The sequence below is a fragment of the Strix aluco genome, chromosome 3 (genome assembly GCF_031877795.1).
Source record: "Strix aluco isolate bStrAlu1 chromosome 3, bStrAlu1.hap1, whole genome shotgun sequence".
NCBI classification, from domain to species: Eukaryota; Metazoa; Chordata; class Aves; order Strigiformes; family Strigidae; genus Strix; species Strix aluco.
This window is the reverse complement of record NC_133933.1, coordinates 40,209,487-40,233,140: the sequence shown is the minus strand read 5'-3', so window position 1 is coordinate 40,233,140 and position 23,654 is coordinate 40,209,487. Positions and strand designations below refer to the sequence as shown.

Here is a 23,654-nt window from a genome sequence, read left to right as displayed (position 1 = left end):
GGGAAAAACACAGCCATTGTTTAGTTACTGAGGTTCAGGCAGAAGCTGAGATCTCAGCCATGGCTGAGATCCCCAGGGGCATGGGCACTGCACACATCCCACACCTCAGGCAGTCCCTGTTGCAAGGACTGCGATTTTACAGTAACATTTAGTAGGACATCAGCCTGCTCCATGCTGACATGACAGAGCTCACGTCCATACAGCTAAACACTTTTCTCCCCCAGACAACATTGAACCCGTCGGCCTATTGGGAACGGGCCCTGGCCCATCCTAATGTCCAGACTTGAACAGTGTCCACGTAATGCTTGGCAGAGAGTGAGCTGGCCTAAGCCAAAACCATGCAAAGCCCATGCTACCAATTCAGCAAGATGGGTGACTGTGGTGGGCCTGTGCTCAGACACTATTAGTTTGACCAGTCTAGACATAGCTGAAGAATACAGTTCCTCCTCCAGGAAAACCACAGTCCAAGGACTGCCAAATAGGCAGAGGTTTTAGCACATTCATTTTATGTACAAGTTACTGTGATTTTCTGTGAGCGGGTAGAGGAGATATGAGGTAAGGCCGTGTAAAAGGCAAAGGGCTTTGCAGGTGACCTTAGAGTCATTGGTTTTGGATATAGTTACACATATGGAAGATGTCCCAGAGGCGACCTTGGGGAGCTGACAAAGAGAAGCTTGTTGCCTTGGCAGAACAAATAAGCCACAGATGGAAGAAGTAGTAGATAACAGTGGTCTTGACAAGAAAACATAAAAGAGGACAAGACTGATTTAAGCCAGTCTTGAAGGTCCTTAGGCTCTAAATGACTGATAAGGGAGAATAATTAAACAGGAAAGGGTGAAGAGATGGGAACCATAAAATAATCAAATTTGCTAGTGAGCAGCAACCACTAAAAGTAATTATTTTCTTCTGCCCCAGAACAAGGATTTTAATCTTCTGCTTTCATTTAATCAGTTGCTATCTCCACCTTAATGTTATTTTTATATATTTCACTTTCCTGTGAATATAGCAGATGGTGAATATAGCAGATGTAACTTCTATATGAAGTCAAAGAAGCCTCTCACAGCTGTGCCGAACAAATACTAATGCCCAGAATATCTTTAGAGAAATATAACTGTAAAAGGGTTTAATTTGCAGGAAGAAATAGAAATCTGAAATTCATGCATGCTTGCAGTCCCCCTTGTGCTATATTCCAGCTACAGATGACAGCACTGGTGGGGCAGCCAGGCCATAGCAGTCTTCCTTGCAGAGAACCTGTAAATTCAACAGCAGCTGGACCCATCCTGTGGCTGAATGGCAAGGGAAGGGGTAGCTGTTGTTTTCTGTGACCCAGTTTTATGGATCCCTGGTCATGGAGCAGGACCTTGTTGTTGTAGGCACGCTGCCACCATGTCAGTCCCTACACAGAAAGGAAGAGATCTGCAGTATTTGACCCTCTGGAATCCTTCCCTGGCTTCCCCTTGCCATCGGCATAAGTACTGACTGAGCTATATGGAAGGTGTTGGGAAATAAATCCCAGCCCCTACTCTCAGCTGTGTCTAGCAGGGCACTTTCAACACCGTTTGCAAGATTGCATTTTAACTGACCTTCAGGCACAACTTATTTTTATGCTCTGGGTATTTTTAAGATGAGTCCAAAGGAACTCCTGGATATCTCACTGGTGAGAGTGGAGGAGGACACATGCTCTTGCTGTTTCCAATAGCTCTGAAGGGTCTGGAAAGTCCCTGTGTGGAGTTTTCAGCTTTAAAGAGAATTTTTCTAAATGTAGAAAGCCTGAGCCTGTAAGTAATCTTTGTTGCCAAAAGACTAAGAGTGAGAGAAATTTGTCTGTGGCATGTAGAACATACCCTGTCCAACGTCACACAGCTGATTGCACAACAGTGAGAACCGCTGTACTTCAGTGTGTGGTGCAGGCACACTTGCAGGGCTACAAGGAGTTTGTGTGTTATTTGTGACCCCACATTGGGGGTGAACAGCTGTATGGGGAGATAGAAAACAGTTGGCTTTGCACTTTAACTATGGTGGTACTTGCAGCTAAACTGGAGTGGAAGGAAACGCAAACTGTAGCCTGGGAATGCCACAGCAGGTTTTTGGTTAGACCAGGGTCCTTGCATCTCAGCTGAGAAGTGGCAGCCCAGGATGGAAATGTGACTGAGCAGCTACTTCTGTGCACTGGCGGTATGTGCCACAGGTCATCTGCCCTTGATTTCTGCTTGGCTGGGACAGGGGGGCTGGGGAAGTGGCTCTTCACCTCTTCCCAGATGGTGCCTCTGGTGTTTCTGTGTGGCTGGCCATCCATGACACACATCGAAAGGACACACAGGCTCACGAGTGCTGGATGTCTTCTGACAGCCTGCTCCCAGTGGGGTGGATTATGCTTGGAGCAATTGCATATGGGAGGGCTACGAGACTGAACAGTTTGGATAGTCTCCAAGTCTGACTGGTCTTAAGCTAGTAAGCAAAATGAATATACCCTGCAAGGCACCCCCTTGGCTTGTTTCTTCCTGGGGAGCAAGGAAAGGAACTGAATTAGGGTTTTGTGCTGCAGGGTCAGGGTATTTAAATGATGTTTCTCCTCTTGGTAGGATTGCAGGGGGTTAAGCTTCCTTGGAGAAAAAGCAGCAGAAGAGTAAAGGAAGACTTAGACTGCTGGGTAATGAGATAACTGGTAGTGGCTACAGCCTAATTACTGTGTCTGCATATCTAATTAACTTTTTTCCCCTTTTTTTACTGGCATGTTTTGGAGTAATCATTGCTATTACTTGTAAACAATCATTTTATAAGGTGTGAAATTCCTATACTGCTGTGTTTATCGTGATTCATGACCTTATGCCCCAGGGGAAGGGTGTAGTCATCTTGGCATAAGCAGTCCTGTGCCAGATGCAGGGTGGTTCATATTCAGAAATGTTATTTACAGAGATATAAGCGGGGGCGGGGGCAGGAGTCAGAGGATCAAGGTCCCAGATAGCCTGGAATGTGCAGGATCAGATATCTGCATTGGAGCATTTACCCCCTTAATTTGTGTTTCCCAGGATGCCTGACTCTTACAGATCATTTCTCTTCTCAATGAACATGTGCCTACATATAGATATTTCCATTCCAGTCGTAGCCCTTGTTTATGTCACCAACAGACCTCATCACGTCTGACTGTTATTTTTACATAATGACTAAATCAGTGGAGGACCATGGAATATGAAGTATACAAATTTTGAAATCAGCTTAAATGTGTGCATCAACATGGTTTAAAAAATAGTGGAGGGCCTTAGGGTAATGATGCTTAGGTGCCACAGAGTTTAGCTGGTGAGGGTTCTGGTGTTAAGTAAGCATTTAGAATCATAGAATCATTTAGGTTGGAAAAGACCCTTAAGATCGAGTCCAACGGTCAGCCTAATACTATCATGTCCACCTAATCCATGTCCCTAAGTGCCATGTCTGCACATCTTTTAAATATCTCCAGGAATGGTGACTCAACCACTGAGTTACAGGCAAAGACTGATTAGGGAACATATCAGTGAAATTCACCAAAGATACTAAAATAAGAAAAGAATGTCAAATAATTACAAAATGGCTTGATGAATCATCTGAAAACACTGAAGAGAGGTATGTATATATCATCTGAGAATCAGTAATTGTCTGGGATTCAAGAGACCCAGGTTAAAATCCCCTATCTAAACATCTCTATTAAATGCAAAATTGCATTTAATTGGAGTGATAGCAGTCAGCTCTGCCCAGGACATGGGAACTTGCTCCCCAGGGCAGACCATTATGTGAGGCAGAGAATAGTTATGACATGCCAAGCTAAAAAAAATAAGCAGGTATTTCTTTCTTTAGAGTATGTTCATTTTCTTCCCAACACCAGTGTTTCTCCTAGCTTGTCTGATGCTTGGTTACCTCCTGCATTCTGTTGTTGCTCCAGTCACATAAAACCTGGATGGACAGAACTGAAGATCAGATATGAAGAAGTTGTACAAAGACATATAAAGCGGGTCCCATGGTAGGGAAATAAGCTGAAAATGGTTCTAATGTCACAGAAAGTGAAGGAAGGAGATAGCAAACTGAATCAACTTTTAAGGTGCAAAGAGAAAGATTATGAGGACTTTACTTAAGAAAGAGACAGGGGGGAAAAAAAGGAGGACTTAAACAAAACAGTAAAGGGGAAAAGTCGATTTAAGTGGGGCTTAAGAAGGATAGAGAAAATATTATTCTACAGAAGTTTTGATCTGGCTACAGCTAAGAAGTGTTTTGCTGTCATCCTGTTAACTGGGAACAATACAGACAAGGGACTAAACTGTCTGATCCATATCTGTGTGACTGCAACCCTTTACAAACTATACTTTTTTTTGAAAAGACAGGATGAAAAAGTAGGAAGGGTGTGAGAGAATGAATAAATCCTTCAAGCAATTGCTTTTCAGAGCAGTGGATGGATGTCTGTCCATACCAATGTACATATTTCATATACGGGACTGTGGCCACCTTCACCTCCCTGTTTTCTGAGGCTTTTGAGCCAGAGCCTGGTGAGGCTTATGGTTGTTGGCCACTTGGTTTGAGGTGCACTTCAGTTGTTGGGTTTTTTTTGAAGTCTGTAGCCTGCCTGCTTCCTGAAGCAGACCTGAAAAATGTAAACCAGTTTAAATCCACACTAACAGACCACCAGGGAAGATAGCTGCTGAGCCTTACTTTTTCGGAACCCAGAAGATTCAATTCCTTGACCCTGGTCAAAGTCTCTAGGTTGTTTTTGTGAATGCTGGTACAATCACAATAACAAAAGATTTCCAGGGTGTGGAGGGTATTTGTGAAATCCAGAATTTGATGGGCAGATTATTACAGTTTTTTTAACTTGCTTTGATGTTTGAAGAGTGCCTACCGTCAAGAATACGGAGGGACTTTTGTGACTAAACTTCCTTCTCTCCCAGAGTGAGAACTCCAAGAAGCAAAAAAGTGTACACACAACCCATGATTAAAAATAAAATCACCAAGGATTTTGTATGCCTCATTTCTGAGTTGACCAGCTATGAGATGTCAAGCTAGACTTGCGTTTTTTAACTGTCTTTTCAAAATTTTCTCTGATAATAAATCTTGTTTCAGATGTTTTGGCATGCAAAACCCCTGTTGAAAGTTTAGGACACAATATACTGCAGAAAAGAAAATTCTGAATAGCTTGATTTTGGGCTTTTTTTTTTTCCCTCCATGTTCTGCTAAAGATTTACTTGTTAAAAATCAGGCATCACTTTGTTGGCAAAGTAGGCAAGTAGTTTAAACTGTTCATTCTTTGTTGTTCTCAGTAGACTTTTGTCATGATTTTGTTGCTCAAACATTCGTTCAACTCATGTTGTGTGCTTCATAGGTCAGTATTTTAATTGTCTTCCTATTACAGCAGTGAGGCTCTGTTTTTTGGTGAGTTAGGTACACAATTTAGAGTTTAATAAACAGAAGCACTTAGTGAAAAAGGAAAAAAAAAAAAGAAATCCAGACTTGCACATGCCTACAGTACAGTGCTTTCCGTCAAAAATCCTGGAATAGCCATTTTGTTAAACAAGTAATTTTGTGGCAGCAGAACTAATGAAGCCTGGTTTCCTATGGTTTTTTGTCTCATGGGTGATTGACTTTCACTATCTGAGAGGATGTGAGCCCCAGGCAAAGCTTTTCCCATCATTCGGGTGTTTATATAAGGGCTTTCTCCCATGAGGCTTCTCTCATGTCTTGAACTCACAACGGCAAGTTTTCTCAGAGCCAGGACTCTGATAGCATCTCTACCCATCTGTCTATTTTCAGGAAAAAAGGAGGAGGAATTCAGCTATCTTTCACAGTTCTACCAGTGTTAGAAGCTGGTTGGAAATATCATTAAGAAATTGTTGGAATGAATACACAGGTGAATACAAAATGAATGATCACACAGGCTCCAATTTTGTAGGAAATTCTACTGAAAAGAACTTGGGCATTTCAGGATGCAGCACTGCAGTGCATATCAGAGATATTGTGTGCTTGAAAAGCCTGGTTCAAACTTTTTCCCATAAGAGAAGGCAGATTTGATGGTATATTTCCTGATTTTCAATGTTACGTGCACAACAGCAGATGTGTAATATGTTTCCAAAATGGTGCTTTTGTCCTTTTCTTTCAGTGAGTCCACACAACTACCACCATCAGCTATTGATTAACTATGTTGTTTAATCCAGACTGCATAGATTTGCACTTTGGAACAAAAGATTTCCATTTTGGCCCTACTATGAAAGCCAGCACTGGTAAATGTTAAGTCTAATTTTTTAGTTTTCACAATTGCACCCTTATTCATAATTGTGTAGGTAATTATCCAGTCAAATACGCATTATCCTCTACTATTTTTATAAGAATGCTGTTCTTCAGTGCAGTCCACTGAAATAACTTCTAGCACTTCATGTATATATTTGGATAGTAAAGGCAAAGTCATAAAGAGATAGTCCTAGTGCAGCCAGGATATAGCAATGCCTATATTAAAGTCAGTGAAGTAAAACTCTAGTGTGTATCCTTTGATGCTCTGCCTCAGTGATGCAATACAAATGTACATTTTAATGGTGCTTTTATAGTACTTGAACTCTTGGCTATATTGAAATGCAATTTTTCATCCTTGATGTTTTTGGAACGTGTTGAGAGCATAATATCCATGTTTTTCATAGATCCCAGAGAGACCTCCCTCTAACTTTTCTTTTGGCCGCTCACAGAAAACCCTGCTTTGTTTGGGTGCTGGGGAACTCTTGTGAATTAGTCATCATCAGTGAGGCAAGAAGTGGAGGCTGAGTTAGCTGTCTATATTTTAATTAAATGAGAAGCTTTGGATTCTCACTAGACAAATTCTTAGGTTTGGACCTTCTGCTTAGAGTCTGAACTGCTGGAAATTTCCTGACTTTTTCTAAATGGCCTGTATTTTTGTGAGAGGGTCGCATGCAATTTGAAGAACTGCTGGGGAAATAAACTAATAATAGTATCTAGAACGTTTCAGTCATCCATTTCAGAGGCTTTAGAGAGGTATCATTAGCTCCATTTCACATGTGGGGAACCTGAGGCACAGAGGATTGAAGTGACTTGCCCCAGACCATCCAGCAAGTGAGAAATGGAACTACAGTTAGGAGCTCTGGCTTTTAAGTTGTGCCAAATCCATTCAGACACATGCTGCAGCCATCAGGAGAGGAGGAGACATGTCACATGCTAGCAGTGAGTAGTAGAGATTTTAACCTTTAGAAATAGCAGTTATTTAACCTCTGTGGTTCACAAAACAGAGCGTCTTAAAGAGTAGAAAGAGCTGGAGATTTGCACCTTCTGACATTCAGACAGCTTGGCACCAGTGGGCTAGCAAGGAGAAGCTTGTGTCTCTGCCTGGACTAGTGAGGAGACATGCCTCCATGACTGAGTCAATCTTCACATGATTTCCTCTCTCAATAGAAAAACACTTGTTTGGGTACAGAATGAGATTCTGCTATTTTCTACAGTATTCAACTGTTATGGTGGCTGGACTCTCAAGCTGTCATGAGAGAATTGTCCTTCCTTTCCTTCTGTGCAGACACCTCATATTTCTTTAGATACCATCTGATCTAACATTTTACTCGATGAGCCATCTGATGCTTAGTCATAACCTAAACAAGGTTATTTTGTCCATGTGTGTCACAGTAGGAACCAAATTTTGAACTTCTGTCCTGGATTGTGCTGTCTTGCCTGAGTAGCTAAAGGTGAAGAAATACTTGTGCTACTCTTCTTACCTCCAGTGCCTAGAAACACAGGTTTTCAACAGACAGAGGATGAACATATCTGATGTTTTTCTTGCTTCTCTCACAGGCTTCCTCAGACAGAGAGGGAGGCAAGCAGCAGAGTAATAGCTTTATATACTTTCCTGCAGAAGGGGAGAAACAACAAGAAACTATGGTGGGGAAAGAAGAGAGACTACAGACAGAGGAACTCAGTTCTGAAATATTTTGAAACAATTCTTTTTTGCTTACAGCTTTCAGAATCTTAGTGGCACCCATTACATAGCATGGTCACAGTGCAGGAGCTGAGATGTAAACTCCAAACAAACAGTAAAGAAGGGGGAGATGTGCTTACATCTGTTTTAAAGGAGAGCAGTGTAAACATTACACTGAAATCTTCCTGTTGAATTTTCTTAACAGCAGTGAAGAGTAAGCCTGTGTAAGGAACACTGCTCAACAACAGCTTTTGCTTTAAAATTATCCCATATTCCTAAAGCTGTGCACTATTATTTTGTATGGGTAAACCATCTTCTGTGTGTACTCAATTTTTATTTTTTTTTATTTTTTCACTAACAACCCGCACTGTGGGCCAAGGGAGATCAAGATGAGGTTTTCATTTCATTCAGAGCTCTGGAATCCAGCCCACTGGAACTTGTATCTTTTGAAGCTCTAATAATTAACATGCCTGCATTCCTTAAACTGCAGCACTCACCAGAATGTGCTTCCTGCAGAGCTGAATGAGGGCGAGGACATTGCCTGGCCAGCAGGAAGAAAAGGATGGTGACCCTTCCTGGAGGGATTCCTGCTGTCTTTGGGCTGGTTGCAGGAGAGGATTCACCTGAGTTGGGTGTGGCCAGAAAGTTCTTGGCCCCTTTGCACCATACAGGAGGTATGTAGGATGTGGCACTCTCTTTAGTCTTCTTTTTTAACTTGTCTAAGAAGCAGGCTCTTTCCCACCCCAGGGTTCTGCTTACTGTAGAGATACTCCAGTTCCTTGTTAATCCAAATTTGGAAGCAGATATAAGAGAATTTTGTTGACCTAAAAAAAAAGCTGTGATTTCTAACAACTGGTGTGAGGATATGACTTCTTTTCCCAGACCCCTTCCTCCCTCTTGTGAAAGGAGGCCAAGTGAGGCCCTATCAGTGACTGGAAGACTGTATTCTCTGAATCAGCTCCCCAGTAAGCAGAAATGACTGGGGGAGTGAGTGTCAGTAGATAGTGTTTCACACACAATATGGCCTGAAATAAGTACCCAAGATCCTCCTCTGAAGTGCCAAGGAATCCATTTGGCCTGTCAGTATGGCACAGTCCTTGCTGACTGTGGTGGGTTGACCCAGGCTGGATGCCAGGTGCCCACCAAAGCCGCTCTATCACTCCCCCTCCTCAGCTGTACAGGGGAGAGAAAATATAATGAAAGACTTGTGGGTCGAGATAAAGACAGGGAGGGATCACTCACTAATTACCATCATTGGCAAAACAGACTTAACTTGAGGAAATCAGTTTAATTTATTACCAATCAGATCAGAGTAGGGTAATGAGAAATAAAACCAAATCTTAAAATACCTTCCCTCCGCTCCTCCCTTCTTCCCAGGCTTAATTTTACTCCCAGTTTCTCTACCTCCTTCCCCCTCCACTGGCGCAGGGAGACAGGGAATGGGTGTTGTGGTCAGTTCATCACCCATTGTTTCTGCTGCTCCTTCCTCCTCAGGGGGAGGACTCCTCACACTCTTCCCCTGCTCCAGCGCGGGGTCTAGCAGCTTCTCACAGAAGCCACCCCTGTAACCCTCTCGACTACCAAAATGTTGCCACACAAACCCAATACGCTGACTTTCGTTCACATGTGATGTCTTGGGGTCTGTAGTGTGACCGTGATACACACAGTTGATCTCATTTAGAGTTTTCTCAAACTATGATCTCAGAAAGGTTAGGAAATCCACCCCCTGTCCCAAGGAAGGATCAGTTAAACCAACATCACTTGTCATAGAGATTTGTCTGATCTGTTCTTAAATACCACCCAGAATGATCTCTCCAGACAAACTAGCCAGTGTTTTATTTTCTTCTTTGTTAGAGGACTCTTTTCCCCAAATTCCTCATACTGCAGATCAAGTCTTCTTATCCTGTCCACACTGGACCTGGAAAAAAGTTTGTTCCTTTCCCTTTCTTTTTGCAGCCTTACACACTGAAGATTGTTATCAAGTCTCCTCAATCTTTTTCTCTAAACAACTCCAATATATTCAGTCTTTCCTTCTACGTCAGGTTTTCTGGACCTCACATTAGTTTCCATTGCTCTCCTCAGGGCTATCTTCATTTGGCTCTGTCCATGAAGTGCAGAGTCCAAATGGGGCAGAGTACTTCGGCTGAGCTCTTTCCCATGCTGAGAAGGGGAAAGCATCTAGCCTTTCTATATGTTTCACAGTCCTACCAGCGGTTGCTATTCCAGCACTTAGGCCAACAACTATTCCTCAATTTAAAGGTAAAACAGAAATCTCTAGCCTGTAGCCAAAGCAAAGCAGGTACTCAAACACCACGTTTCGGTACACCCCTGGCTCCAGGTGGACCGGTGGCTGAATCCACAGAGGGCTCTTATTTAGCTCCCCTACTTCTTTCTTTCCTCTCTGCTCAGAAAGGGTGACAAGGTGTGGCTTGCCAAGGCAGACTGCCAACAGCTAAAATTTCCTATACAGCTGTAGAAATAAAGAAGTATTGAGCATGCCTGGTCCCCACCACACCCTTTCCCTGGCTCTGCTTTGCCCTTCCTAGCTGAAGTACCCTGCTCTGCTGTCTGCACGTGCAGGGAGGCACACAGGGTTGCAGGGTATAATCCCTGTCTTTTCGCATGCCCACTTTTTTTTTTTTGAGGCAGACACAGATCCTACAGGGTCAGACCTACAGCACGTTTTGTGCTGCATGGCTGGGGCCCACCTCCATTGGTATACTGGGCTTTTTTCTAGTATTTTAGGGACATAAAATCTTCTAGGTTGGCCAGTTTTAATTCACTTTCAGGTAATAGCACAGGTGCCCCATGAGTTCAGAAGGATGGAGTGGCACAACCCCGTTCTGATACAAAGCTTAAGCCCTGCTTTTTTGCCTTTTTTTATTTAATGGAAAGTCAATGCTTTACTTCACGGATGTCCCTGGCAGAAGAAGGGAACAAGCAGTCCTGAAAACTACTTTAAAAGCACCTCATAGTTATACTGTGATCACGTCTGAAGCTGTGAATGCAGGGGCTCAGTTTTTTGAGATGCTGAGAGCTCTCAGCTGTCTGGAGGTCAACAGAAGTTAAAGTCACTAAGCATCTCCTAGTTGCTCTTACCACCCAGTAGGACAAGAACCAACTGAAATCAGTAAAGTCTGGCCTGGTTGCCTTCTTGTGTTAAAACCAGCTGTATGAAACTGACCCAGAGAGTGGAAGAAACTAAGAATTTAATTTGAAAAGGGGGGGAGTTTCATTACACTTGGATGTGGGTTTGGGGAGAGTGAATACAATCAGAAGTGATTTTTTTTCTCTTACTGATGGTGGGTTTTTTTTATCACCCAGCACGATCATGTATATGTTGCAGAATAAGAATAACATACATGCCAAATCTAATGGAGCAGGCATTCCTAGCTGTGCAGAGAAAGACAAGGTGTTCTTTTCTTCTCCATACAGTAGGAAAAGTGCATTTTTTTCCAACCTTGCATAATTTAAGGAACAGCTGGATATATTTACTTTCAAACCTTTCAATAAAGTCTACCTTTCAGATGAGAATAAGCATGAAAATTTTAAAGAGAATTTTCTGACAGCAGACAGAGGAAATGTTGGGGTTCTCAACCCTGACTAATGCTACTCTTGATAGGTTGTGCTTTCCAAAAATAAGGTAAAGACACTTGAGGAAGTGATTCAATACGATTAATACTCTGCGTTGCAAGAGATCTGTGTTATCTTGTCAGGATTGTCTCCCTACAAAGAGAAAGTAAAAGAAAGTGATGCTGTGTAGAGCAAAGAATTTAGTTCAGACAGCACATGCGAGGGAAGGCTAGAGAAACAGTAGCAGCACAGTTTTACCCAGCATAGGGACACACACAGCTATTGCACCTTGAATGATTTGTCACGTCGTGGCTCTGTGTCCAGTTAAGTGAATGGCAAAACTCCTGAAGTAACAAAATGGTTTGTCGTAGGGCCAGGCTCTTTATATGTTTAAAAAAAAAAAAATCTTCACAGCCAAACTATCACATATTTATTTATTAGAGAAGATTATTGTTACAGCTTCTTAGCAATAAGCCCCAGTCCTGCTCAGAACCACAAAAAGCTGTAGCTTGGCTATACACGGTGCTTCGCAATGCCAGAGAGAGCCACTCCTATGTCATCGTAACTAACTAAAATCACAGGGAAAGTGATTGAATGATCAATTTTATAACACACATATCCGTGCTGTAGATGCTATCAGAGGCTTTAATTACATAGCAATTGGTTGCAAATAACTAGTGATTGATGATGTAAATATGCCATGATTTACTGTCACCGTGGTCTCCATTTAGGTACCTAATGTCAGTCTGTGGTACCATACACGGCCCTTGAAAAGCAGCTTTTATAACTAGTCTTTGCTTTAATGAAAACCAGGATTCTTTCAGGAACTGAACAATAAAATTGTTAGCGTTTGTTTTTCTAGCTGAACTTCCAGTGACAAAATATTTAAGGCATATAGTACAATTGGTTTTCATCAGAGAGATGGGATGGATGATGTAAGGGTATAAAGAGTACATTGTACTTTACACATACAAATGTGTATTATGTAAGTAAACATTTTTTTAAAAAAATATATTGGGAGATCTTTCAGTCAAAATAAATATTTTGTCCTATGTGTTTATGGAATCTAAGAATCTGATCTTTCTGCCTTTGTATTTTAAATCTCTGTGGCTTGAACTTGATTTTCTGAGTTTCCATAGGACTGTCCAAATTGGTTAGCTTATTAGAGCCATATTTTAGAGTTTATTTTCAATTTTTCTTACAGTCTATCTAGTATTTATCAGTTCCAGGAAAAATCTTGACATAGAGGCTGGGTCATTTTTCAATTCAGTGGTTTTTTTAGTGGCTTTCTTCTCCTTATAGATACAGCATAATTCTATATTGTTTAGCTTGCAGATGAGAACTTCACTTGCAAAAAAGAAGGTAGAAACACAGAATTCCAACAGCAAATGAAAGCCATGATGTTGTAATTAAATAATGCAAATATTATTGGATGAAATTACTGCATGAGATTTTATGGCTTGTGTGATTAGCTGTCCAGCCTTTCTTAGGAGGGAGGGCTGGAGACTAGTTGTGGACCTGCTCGCAGGACATGGTATAGAGATGATGGCTCCTGGGTTGAAGTGCCTGGCTAAGTAGGACTCCAGGTGTTTCCCTTCAGCAGTGGGGAACTGCAGCAGTGGTTTTTGGGAGGCAGAGGCAGTCTTTTGCGTGGAGCAGCCTGCAGCCTGGCACCTGCAGGCAGCTGCTTGGTGTGCAGCAGCTTGGAACTACACAAACACTTTTGTCTTTAAAAAACAAAATATTAAAATATCTGTCAATCACTGTATAGAAAATGGTTTTGTGAGCAGTAAATCTACTGAGGTCTAATATCTAGTTTTCTGTCTTCTGGGTAGATCTTGTCTCATCCACAGTGCAAATGCTAATCAAACCTGTTCCCAGAGCTATGGATAGCTCTGGATACCCATAATGTTTTGCATTCGATGATGTCTAATACTGTTGTCATTTTTCTGTGGAGCAGTAATAGAAGCTTATCCTCAGTTCATTTTAAAACAACCTCATAGAAACTGAATATATTTCACATCCCTATTCCTCTTAAAATGCGACTGAAATTGGCCATGTGCTCAGAAGTTATTAAGGGAAGATACATATTATGATTATACATTTTCAATATCTTAGGAAACTAGGCCAAGAATAATAGTGGTATCAGTTTGTTGAATAAAATACTGAATCACATCAGGATATGTTTGCAACAAACTCTCCAGGTTTGGCAGGATCTCATTTGGAAAATGAATTATACATTATAGGGGTTCGCTGGAAAGTCAATTGTCTGCAGATTCCTTAGTAGGACAGATCTTTATCTTCTGTTCTCCCCCATATGAAAGACAGGTGATGAAAAAGATATGCATTAACTTATTTAGATTGTAGGAAGTCAAAGGGGAAATGAGTTTGAATGGTTTATCTACTTTCAACATTATATAACAGAATAGGTCTAATGTCGGTCAACCATGTCAGAGGGTATTCACTATTTGTAAAATTAACTAAATGTGGATTTTGGAGTTTAACTTTAGGATTCTACTTCTTCAAACACTGGGTAAATCCTTAACACAGTAAGTGATGCAGAGATGTTTAGCACATTTTCTACTTGAAATATGTGTTGATTGCTGAAATAAGGCCCCTGATTATCTTTGGAAAAAGATACTTGATTTGTCTTTCAGGATAAAAATCAAAGTTAAGCAATTAAAAGTTTCTTTTTACTATCTCACAATGAAGGCATAAAACCAGGATTGCATCTGAAGTAGGCAAAAGTATTTAGTAGTTTAAGCAGATCTTTTGGGGAAGGTTTTGGTTTGCTTTTTGATTATTTTTTTTTCCTAGGAAAATAAGAAGTGGAGCAAACACTAAAGAATAGGAGCATGCTTCCAAAATTATAAAATTTAAAAAATCTGAAAACTGTAGACTTTCAGACTTCTTCCAAGTGTCTTAGTGGCACTCTGATCAGAGGTCAAAGAACTGGTAGGTTTTAAAGCCAGGAGGAGTTATTAGTATTCATCTCTTTCAGCTTTCCTTATAGGACAAACCATAGAATTTCACCCTGCAGTTCTTGGTTTGTGCCCAGAACATTTGAGCCAGGTGTGAAAAAATTCAATATTGACACAGACTTGAAGTCATGAAGAATTTACTACATCCTTTCATAAGCTGTTTAACTGCTTAATTTCCTCACAGTAGAAATCTGTGTACTTTACCATTTGAACTTATCTAAATTCATCTTCTAACCATGGGATCTTGTTATGTCATTATGCACAGCATTAAAGCATCTGTTTTTATAATGTGAACACCAGTGCCTGCATGAGGCAGGGATGTCTGCTCAGCAAAATGAGGTTAACGCTGAAATGTGTGTCACAGCTCTGAGTGCGTCAACATTTTTCCCAAAGTTAGAGTATCCCATCAAGTGCGGAAATGGGAAATCTGTTGAGTTACCAGCAAGAGGTGAAAGACCAGGCAGTTTTAGTACCAATTACTAGTTTCCCATGTGCCTCTCCTTAGTGGTAATATCCTATGAGAGACTGTGATTTAACATAGCCACCACACTGACACATAAGATGGCAGAGCTACATCTAAGAAGGAGAAAACACTGGTTCAGCTGTTTGTCTCGTTGTCTTTCCAGAGCTGAGAGTATGTTGCCTGATGGACACCAAATATCGGTCTGGTCACTTCTATCACCAGAAGCACAGTCTGTCATTTTTACCGAAGTCATAAAGGTAGCTAACTTGATTCTGTCTCTTCTACGCCTGCCAATACTTTGTCTCCTTTCTAGTGTACAGAATCAGTATAAATTGACCTGGTTACCTGAGATATGGAGAAGGCTGAGGGACTCGGTAACTTTTTTGCCTCAGTTTTCAGCAGCAAGTACTCCAGCCACACCGCCCAAGCTGTAGAAGGCAAAGGTGGGGGCTGGAGGAATGAAGAACTGCCTGCTGTAGAAGATCAGGTTCGAAACCATCTAAGGAACCTGAAGGTGCACAAGTCCATGGGACCTGATGAGATGCGCCTGTGGATCCTGAGGGAACTGGCAGATGAAGTGGCTAAGCCACTGTCCATCATATTTGAGAAGTCGTGGCAGTCCGGTGAAGTTCTCGCTGACTGGAAAAGGGGAAACATAACCCCCATTTTTAAAAAGGGAAAAGAGGAAGACCTGGGGAACGCCAGGCCAGTCAGTCTCAGCTCTGTGCCTGGCAAGATCATGGGGCAGATCCTCCTGGAAATTATACTAGAGTGCATGGAAAATAAGGAGGTGATTGGTGACAGCCAACATGGCTTCACTAAGGGCAAATCGTGCCTGACAAATTTGGTGGCTTTGTACGACGGGGTTACAGTGTTGGTGGAGAAGGGAAGAGCAACTGACGTCATCTACCTGGACTTGTCAAACGCTTTGCACACTGTCCTGCATGACATCCTTGTCTCTAAATGGGAGAGATGTGTATTTGACAGATGGACCACTTGATGGGTGAGGAATTGGCTGGATGGTCACACTCAGTTGCAATCAACAGCTCCATGTCCAAGTGGAGAGCAGGGACGAGTGATGTTCCTCAGGAGTCGGTGTTGGGACTGACACTGTTTAACATCTTTGTTGGAGACATGGGCAGTGGGATTAAGTGCACGCTCAGCAAGTTTGCTGATGACACCAAGCTGTGTGGTGCAGTCAACACGCTGGAGGGAAGGGATGTGCCATCCAGAGGGACAGGCTTGAGAGGTGGGCCTGTGCCAACCTCATGAAGTTCAACAAGGCCAAATGCAAGGTCCTGCACGTGCGTCGAGGCAATCTCAAGCACAAACACAGGCTGGGTGATAAGTGGATAGAGAGCAGCCCTGCGGAGAAGGACTGGGGATATTAGTGGATGGAAAACTGACTATGACCCAACAATGTGCACTCGCAGCCCAGAAGGCAAACAGCATCCTGGGCTGCATCAAGAGAAGTGTGGCCAGCAGGTCGAGGGAGGTGATTCTCCCCCCTCTACTCCACTCTTGTGAGACCCCACCTGGAGTCCTGTGTCCAGCTCTGCGGGCCGCCAGTATAAGAAGGACATGGACCTGCTTGAGTGGATCCAGAGGAGGCCACAAAGATGATCAGGGGGCTGGAGCACCTCCCTTATAAGGACAGGCTGAGAGAGTTGGGGTTGTTCAGCCCAGAGAAGAGAAGGCTCTGGGGAGACCTTGTAGCGGCCTTCCAGTACCTAAAGGGGGCTACAGGAAAGATGGGGAAGGACTCTTTGTCAGGGAGTGTAGAGATTGGTTGAGGGGTAACAGTTTTAAAGTGAGAGAGGGTAGATTCAGATTAGATATAAGGAAGAAAATCTTTACTGTGAGGGTGGTGAGACACTGGAACAGGTTGCCCAGAGAGGTTGTGGCTGCCCCCTCCCTGGAAGTGTTCAAGGCCAGGTTGGACGGGGCTTTGAGCAACCTGGTCTAGTGGAAGGTGTCCCTGCCCATGGCAGGGGGGTTGGAACTAGATGAGCTTTAAGGTCCCTTCGAACCCAAACCATTCTATGATAAATACAGAGGCTTAAGTGAGCAACATACCTTAATGGAAATTCTCCATATAGAGAGAGGGAAAAGACAGAAATCTATTCAAGAAATTGTTACAGTGACATTTTAATTTTGAAAGCTTAGGATAACTATAGCAGAGGAAGTCAATGATCTTCAAATACTGCAGTTAAAGGGTTTGGGCACACAGAATTTAATAATACTTTCTTTGTGAAGCCTGCAATTGATTGGTCTCTAGTTCTTTACCATTTTAATTGTACTGTTTATACTATAAAGAGGAATGTAAGGTACTTTCAAGATCAGCTAAAAAAGCAGATTCTGTCCCCTAAAAGCATAGTTTCACACATTTCCACCAAACACTCAGAGATGTTGCTAAGCTTCTCTGAATATAAATGTTGACTAATAAACAGTGGTCACTGAATTCTGATGTCTTCTGTGTTCAGGCAAGTTCATTTCATGAATTGAATCATATTATAAATAGGAGAAGTGGCAGTTTTCAAAAGACAGAATATTCAGATTATACGCATCCTTTACCCTCACCTCATCCTTCCATCAAGGATTCCATGTGTTCCTTTTCCTTTGTCTTAAATATTCTTATGAAAAACAGTTGGCCTTTACAAAACAATTGCTATGTTTGTTTGGATTTTTTCATAGATGTAGTGCTTCCTATTATTTGTTCCTTGAAAACAATTTGAGAAAATATTCTTACAGCATAATTCAGATAACATATTTGTAGCAATAAAGATAGATGGTCCCATTTGAAGAAGCAGCATTCCTATCTGTTAACACCTGCAAGATACTACTGAGAACTTGGAGCTTCAGGCTCAGCCCCACAAAGGACATAGGTGCTCAAGCTGGAATACCAAAATACAAAGTCAAAAAGTCCTCACTTCATTGCCTCCCAGTTCTATAGTCATCAAGTTCCCTCCCTTCTTGAGGTGCCTGGATTTCTATTCTGTACCTCCAGTTGGAGCCTCAGGAACACTTACTTTTCTGGCTATGCTTGGGGTGGTCCTGCAGCCCTTGGAAGGGACCCAGTGCAATCAGGAAGCGGAGAACAAATTTAACACACAGCCAGTTGGATCAGGCCTGCACAAACATGGATATGACTCTCTCAAAATTTAAATAGTCCTCATTGGTACCATGTACAACTAACCACAATAAGCTGAGGGTACCCACCCTCAGCAAATGCTAGACCAAAGCTCGATTAGTTAAATATATATATGCCTATGTATGTTGTCATATGCATGTGTCTGTTGTTTATTAAAAAGAAGCTACAAAACATCTCTGGTGCAGATACCAAGACCAAAACTCTTTCATCCTAAATGGATGCCTTGACCACTGAGATAGAGGAGAGGTCTGTTCTGGGGTTACTGTACATGACTTGGGTTTCTTCAGCCTGAGGCAAAAACTGAGCTTGTGTCTGACTTCCTTGGCCAGGTGCTCCCAGAAAGGCCATGGCAAGAGGTGTATATCAGTGCAGCACTGCATGGACATCTGGTGTCCTACTGTCCCTGTTTCTCAAGGTTCATGTGTAAAAGCCTCTCTGGCAGCCAGAATGGCTGGAGGATGCTATGGGACATGTGGCTCTGAAGAGGCCAGACCAAGTTATGCTGGGCTCGGTCGCTCTCCCAGCATGCTGGTCCCATGGGGCAGCTCTGAATCACTGCCTGGACCTCAGCAGCAGGCTCCCAGGACATGTTACCTGGCATATCTTGCTGTCCAGGGTCTGAATGCAAGGAGGTGGCTGCCCTTAAGCATGAAAGCTCCTAATTTCCAAAAAGGAAAGATCAAATTGTGCAGTTGTAACATTTGGAATTGGGAAGGAGGGAAACTATAGTGAAAAATGAGGAAATTATTGTCTTGTTGCATATAGCGGTCAATCTGCTTGTTTATTTTCAACCACTTAATTAGAAAAGAAAAGGACATATTGAAATTGTCCAGTGATTCCAAGACAATGTGTTCTTCCATTTTCAGTGGAAGTTTGGAGAAGTTCAGGTGACAAGTTTGAATCATAGCCATGTGGACTAAAGTCGGAGGTTTTGCCTCCTGAAGGGTAAGTTATCACACATAGCATAGCGTCATTATTTTCCTAGTGCAAATGGGCCTGTTTACTTGGGGACCTTGGTTTTGTGTGTGTATCTGCAATGTCACACATCTGGTGTTTGTCTCTGCAATCACTTTTTGCTAGTTTAGGTCTAATGTGTCTGCTGATAGCTATGGTATCCACTGTCCTGTAGCAGGAAAACAGGTAATGTTTTTCAGTTTGCTAAATCTGTCGCCTCTTGTGCATATTACTGCTTCCTTTGTTGCTCCTTTAGTGCAATGACATCCATGCCAGGATGAAATAGGAAAGCAACAAAATTTCCTAGTGCAGGCAGAGACCCGCACACAATGATTAGACTGGATTTGTCCAAATTTTTGCCATTTCATTCTTTCTCAGATGTTTTGTGGGGAAGTTGTTTGTGCTCTGACAAGCAAACTATTGTGTTTGTTTGTTTGCTTTTTATGCGTTAGATATTTTTAAAAGTTCATTTTTATGCTCCAATGACTACACAAATTGCTACTATCCGTTAGTATTTGCCTGGAGGATTAGGACTAACATTTAGAATAATGTACCCGGCATGTCTCTTTGATTATTACAGAACTACCACATGAAGTATTATTTGGTGGCAATTTTATGATGTCCCCAAGTGGAATAAAATGTCTATTTTATTAAAAAAAGAATGCACCCAAGGACAGTGCAATGGAACCCTGATACAAATGTTTCGCAATAGGACACATTCTCATGAAGTGATTTAGTGTCTCAGCTGGGATTTAACTCCCAGGGAGAATTCCAGAATTGTCACTTACTGACACTGGTTTATTTTCAGTGGAGAATGCTGACTTCTCAGAAAAGGAGGAGGGGAGTGAAGAACCATCTCGTTTCTTTTATCCCTGTGTTTGGTGGGTCAGGGCAAAGTTATTTGGGGGCCATTCTGCTGCATTCCTTGTCAGATACTCATTCCTCAAGTGCTGAGCAGGAAATTTTATTGCTTTCACTTGGGGTAGTTAAAAATAATAAATTGTCTTTGAGAATAGGAGATGCATTTTATATGTCTTTTGTAAACTTTGCGCTCAGAGATCTCCATCAGCTGTGCAAATGCACCAGTGATCCTGTTAACATCTGGCAAGCAGCAAACGGGAAAAAATCAGTTTTAAAAAAATCTTTAGTGTAGTATTCCAAAGCAAGTTTTTAATTAGGGTTTTTTTTTTTCCCCCATTATTTTGCATAGGCCTGAAGTGATCATCAATTTCTTAGTCAGAAAATACGCTGCTTCCACTGACAGTTCTCATTATGGTGTAACTACAACTACTGGACCGTCTTGTTTGAACTGAATTATCATTGCTGCATTTCGGAAGACTGAGTTCTTAAGCTTGACAAGAGTGGTGCTTGCAGAACTGTGTGTGACTACATGTCTGCACTCAGCCCGTGCCAGTAGGAGACGTAAAGCTAAATGACTCCTCGGATTTTAACTGACGTGGAAGGTAAGTTGGGTAAGCAATAGGCAGAAACACTCATTTCTCAAGAGTTGTGTTCATAACTGGAAACCATTTGAGTTCTAATTAAAGAAATGGGAAAAGCCACTTTCAGCATTACTTTCCCATAGGAGGATTTATTTTTTTAATAATAAATCATGTGTTATGACTGCTGTTATTGTATGTAGGTGTGTCCATGTATACACATACATAGGCACAGAGGACATGGATCCATTTCTTCTGGTTTTAAGTCATGCCTGAGAAAATGCCATATTCTAATGTATAAAATAGACATACAAACGAAACAATGTGTATTTTGTTTTGGTCTGCTAGCAATGGCTCTTGGTACTTCATTCCTTGATGACAAATCCAACTTAGAGTTAAACATATTTTGAAATTTTTCAATATTTGTAATGTTTTCTGAGAAGCCGTCCATGCTTCATGCTCAGAAAATTCAGAGATTATTTAAGTGCACTTTCTCACATGATAGAAATGACCCTTCAGGTGGATGATCTGTTGCATCTCGGGGGCCCTGAAGATTGCTGGTATCTATTTTACTTATGTGTGTATGCCTCACTGGCACCCAGAACTATCCATTCCCTTCTTTTCAGTGAATTGATGTTTAACTTTAAGCCCACAGAGGTATGGCAGGGCTCAGGCTGGACACTCTCCTGAGAGACACACACACACCCGTGTGTGCGGTAACACACTGCAGTGGTGCTGCTTTTTCTAACAGGAGTCACTAGCTGTGACATGTAGGTGGATATTTCTGGCAGTCCTAACTTGCCATATCAATGTGTAAAGTCTCCGACAATTTCTCATTACATAGTGATACTTTCTCATGATTTTAAAAGAATTTACTGACAACATGAAGATCAAATATGTAATATAATTGCCAAAAGCTATGGGCAAGATTCTCTTGCATCTGTCCTGGAAGGGCGCCTACAGAAAGGGGTGATTTTGGTTTCCATCTGCCTTGTCTTCCCTTTTCAGCCCTGCAGACGACCTCATCTTTTGTCCCTCTTATATGACTGCACAGGGATGGCAGAACCGGTGACTGCAGGGTGGACTGCAGAGAGGTTTGGCCAGAAGGGCAAAAGAGGAGGTGGGGGGATTGAAGGAAAGTAAGCGTTACTTCCACTGCCTGCAACCCCCTGCGAGACCTTAAAGGTGTTTGACTTATCCACTGAGAGAGAAAGGAAGAAATAGGAAGACCTGCACATCCCTACCTAATGGGAGGTCTGACCTTGATCTTGGGAGATGTCTCAATTTCGAGTCTCCCTCGGGCAGCTTAAAGATGCTGGGAACCCCAGTGCACAGTCATTTGGGTTTATGGCTTTTGGGTTTTGGAGTAGGTAAACTCCAAACTAAGTAAACTCCAACTAAGCAGACCGCTTGGGTACACAAGTGGTATCCTTCTTCCTTGAAAGTGAACATGTACCTAAACACTCTGATTAATCAGGAGCTAAATTGTCACAAAACTAGTCAGTGATGCTCTCGTTTCACTGGAATGGAATGTGGTATGACCAGTTCAATGTATATTGTGATACACTGGGTAACTGATGGACTGGAACCGCTTAGAGTCAAGTGCTTAATAACTGCAAAGCTTAAAGTAGCAGAATGCAACAAAAGTATTTGGGAGCTGCAGTTCCTGGAAGAAAACACTCTCCAGTGTGTCTGTGTTTAGGCAATTTCTTCTTCCTTTTCTCTCACCATCCAGAAGGTTCTGATGTGAAAACTGTGAAGCATCTCTCCTTCATTGCCTGCTGCCTCTGCAGCACCTAGATCAGGCAGGTATATCTGTGTCAAGTCACAAAATATGGGGAAGTTTAATCAGGGCATTCTAAAGGTCTTAGCAGATGCCAAACAGCCATATTCAGAATTGCCAACACCTTTATTTTTATCTTACTGAGTTTGTTTTCAAGCTTGAACATGTGTGTACACTAATATTAGAACTATTTGCATGCCAGGTTTTGGAGTTCAGTTATTTTTGAGTTTAATCCATAAAAATAAAAATTTTAAAAAAAGAAAGTGGGTGACATTTGATCAGGAGGAGGAGGGATTATTTTATTTAAGGCAGAAGTAAAAGACAATTTTTCTTTCAAATCAGTTAATAAAACAAAAAAAAGGCAAAGCTATGCATGGAGATCAAACACAGGAAAATATGATTTCCTGAAGAAAGCATTCTCTCTTCACTTCCTCCCTTCTCCAAAGGTAAAAATTAATCTCCGTTCTGGATCCATGAGAGCTGGTCCTTACAGCCATGTATGGGAGATCTGCACAAGGAATCTGCAGCATTTCAAGGAAAGTTATGACCAACTGCACTAATGCCTCATGCTTCTACACCAACACTTAATCTTTCATTAATTATTTTTTCCAGTTCCCAGCTAGACTGAAGTGCATTTGAATCAAATATCCAATCAGACTTTTCTGATATGTAAGGTATTTAAGGGGTAGATTCCATATGCCTTGCAGTTAACATCTGCTTGCAAATGTAGGTGGTATGTTTGTGCATGTAAAAATGGGGCTTTCCACACAACTAATAGATTGCTTAATAAGACTACTGGTGGCATAGTCTATCTTATAAAGTCCAATGGCTATTAATTCTCCTTAGTGCTAATCCTGAATTTATGGCATTTTTATGTGAAGGTCAGAAACAGGAAGAAACTTTCTCTGGATTCAGAGAAGCAGTAAAGTCACTTTCTGTGGCTGCTACTGCATTAGCCAGAGTGCAGTTACAGCCCAGACCCTGTATCTCTCTGTTGGTAGAAAGGGGTTTCAATTTCTATTTGGCTATTTAAAGCAGTAGTCCAGATGCAACATCTGGTTCAGGAAATCCCTAAACTGCTGATTGTCGGAAGCAGGGAGGATATTTGGAGGAGGGGGTGGAGAGGGAATCACTCTGTTGTGTACACCCTGTTCTTATATTCTTTTCCTAAGCATCTGCCTCTGCTGTCAAAGGCAGGATATTGGGCTGGATGGATCTTTCATCTGACCCAGAATGGCAGTTCCTGTGTGTCTGGGGGGTGGAGTGGGGTGTGGCTGTGAACCTCCATCTTCCAGGATCTGAGGATCCCAAACATGACTCTTCCCTCCTGCCTAAAGCTTTCTGGCTGTAGTGCTTCATCTATCATCTGTTTTCCCCAAATCCTGC

At 41.9% G+C, this 23,654-nt stretch overlaps 1 long non-coding RNA gene across 1 annotated transcript; it reads left to right on the top strand.

The window, feature by feature from the left end:
* The first annotated feature begins 8,326 nt into the window (after window positions 1-8,326).
* LOC141921745 (uncharacterized) lies at window positions 8,327-20,503 on the top strand. Its single transcript, XR_012622763.1, has 3 exons — window positions 8,327-8,598; window positions 18,959-19,037; window positions 20,257-20,503. It is a non-coding gene; the product is annotated as an uncharacterized LOC141921745 (long non-coding RNA).
* The last annotated feature ends 3,151 nt before the right edge of the window (window positions 20,504-23,654 follow it).